Below are 2,635 nucleotides of genomic sequence, written 5' to 3'. Positions count from 1 at the left end.
ATTGCTTCACGTTTCATACTGAAATGCTGTTTTATTTTGTTTTTTTTGTTTTTTTACAGAAAGCAGCAATTTTGTTCACCGGAGAAATCCCCCATGCACTCCTCAACAAGCAGCAATAATAAGCTTTAAAATTACTAAATTAAAGATGCTTAAACTCAATTTGTGGCTTTTGCATTTTTAAGTACACTTTTAACCATAAATACCCTGAATTTGGGTTTTTCATTGTTATAATAAGCAAAACATCTAATTATTCAATTAAATATTAGATAAATAATTAATTATCTTATTTTTTATCCAATTCCTAAAAAAACAACCATCCGATTAATTGATTATGAAAATAATCGTGAGTTGCAGCATTACTCTTGGCCATGGTACAGGATTTTCTATGTTGTCTTTTTCTATTTTTTTCTCATCTTCAGGACCAGTTTGAGGCACTGTTTCAGCAGTTTGATACAGGAGTATATTTCCAGTTCTTCAAAAGCTTTCTCCGTGTTGCATTCACCAACTCTGTGGCTGCTACTCAGGCAAGATTGAACCTTCACAAGAGTGACTTTAATGGCAAAGAGATGCGCCTCTATTTTGCTCAGGTACCAATAACCACATTAGAGTACAGTAACCACACAATAAAGAATGTATATGACTAAAACTTGTTTTAAACTACATTCAATGACTGTTGACTGGATTAAACATTTTCTCAACATTGTTTCCTCTCTGTATTGCTTTTCTGCTTCAGTCTGTGCATATAGGTAGCCCTCGATTAGAGCCCCCAAAGCCAGAGAAGCAGTTCCTCATTTCTCCTCCAGCTTCTCCTCCAGTGGGTTGGAAGCCGTCTCCAGATGCTACACCTTTGATTAACTATGACCTGCTGTGTGCTGTCTCCAAACTTGGACCAGGTAAAAATACACTGCAGCAGTCTCACTGCAGAAACCAACACTTCATACTACATTTGTCCTTACACATCAATAGTGATACTATCTTTGAGCTTCACTTTGAGCTGTAGCTTTTGCTAAAATCACCTTATATACCTGAACATGAAAAGAAACAGATTAGCCAGTTTAGTTACTGTTTATATACAATGACATGATGCAGTGGATATGAACAATATGCATACCTCTGTTAGAATTGCTTCTTTTTGTGGTGAAAAACAAATACAAATATTTTAGCAAAGAATGTTTTTTATTGTACAAACTGTTTTTGATGATTTATTTATACCTGGTATATAATGTTTCAGGTTATCTAACATTAACTAGCTTAATGCTGTTCACTTAATGTGTGTTTGTATATGCAAACAATGAGCAGTTTATTAAGAACATGCTAATCAGCCAATCGTATTGCAGTAGTGTAAAAAACCATGCAGGTACAAACCACTAGCTTTGGGTAATGTTCACATCAGCCAACATAATAATTTTATAAGTGCTTATCTGGGTTCTTCCACACACTTTGGAGTTTACACAGAAGGGTGCAATAAAGAAAAACATCTAGTGAGAGGCAGTTTTTTGGACAGAAATGCCATGTTATACATAGAGAGACTGAGAATGACAAGGCTAGTTTGAGATTGCAGAATGGTTACAATAAGTAAAATGAATCACTCTAAGATTGTGGGGAGCAGAAACGTATCTAAATGTGCACCATGAAGTGAAAAGACTACAACAGAAGTTTACACTCCTGTCAGCCAAAATTTAAAGTTGAGGTTCCAGTGGTTCAGCCTGTTCCGGTGAATCCTGATACATTTTCTTTGTTATAACTGTTTTAGGTGAGCAGTATGAGTTACACACTGGAACTACCACCACTCCTAGTGTGATAGTACATGTGTGTGAAGGCGATGACAGCTCGGAAGTGAGGAAGACCCAGATGGAGGAACCCGGGCCCGCCCAAAATCATTCAGACTCGGCCCCGGATTATTCTTGCTCTGTCAAGAAGTGAATTTACTTCAACAATTTGGCAAAGTGGTAATTGAACTGGTAATCCAGTTTCACCCTCCACATGGAGGCAGCAAATATAAACATCTCTTTCTGATATGGAATATTTGCCATCACATATGCTTCTGATTTAAAATCTGGTAGAATAAAGCATTTAGAAGTGCATTTAATTTATTTAATTTCAAAAAAGCTGTTACTTGGAATTTACATCCTCATACTGCAGAAGTGGCATTTGGAGAGTCTGTTTTATTATTTTTTTTATGTGTGAATGTCTACACTGTTAATGGACACTAATGTAGACCAACTCATTGTCATTATGTTGTAGATTGTTGTGTTTGTCTATGTTGATTCTTGTATTGTGTATAACTGTTCTTGTAGTTTTCCAATTTTGTCTCTATTATGCGCTAGGGGCTGTATTCAGTGTTGGGTTAAATAAGCAGGAGGTAATGAGGAGTGAATGCTGAAATTGTACTGATTTGTATTCAGATCTCAGAGGTAACTACACACTGGAGCCAGGGTCACACCAGCCCTTACAGATTTATTCATTTGGAACAATATCAGACAAGAATGAACATGTCTGGAGGTTCAGTGAACTCCTGAGCCAAATACATATTTTCTTGTTTGTCGCTGATGAGACATTATGCTGCAGAGTGCTGGATGCCACTTGATAAACTTGTACAATAGCTTATTACTAGCAGTAGTTCTTGCTATACTTG

At 36.5% G+C, this 2,635-nt stretch overlaps 1 pseudogene; it reads left to right on the top strand.

Annotated features, from left to right (window-relative positions):
- The first annotated feature begins 226 nt into the window (after positions 1-226).
- LOC124382580 lies at positions 227-1,919 on the top strand (annotated as a pseudogene).
- Positions 1,920-2,635: the final 716 nt, after the last annotated feature.

This window comes from Silurus meridionalis, unplaced genomic scaffold, assembly GCF_014805685.1.
Source record: "Silurus meridionalis isolate SWU-2019-XX unplaced genomic scaffold, ASM1480568v1 Scaffold743, whole genome shotgun sequence".
NCBI lineage: Eukaryota > Metazoa > Chordata > Actinopteri > Siluriformes > Siluridae > Silurus > Silurus meridionalis.
This window is presented reverse-complemented; position numbering and strand designations above follow the sequence as displayed.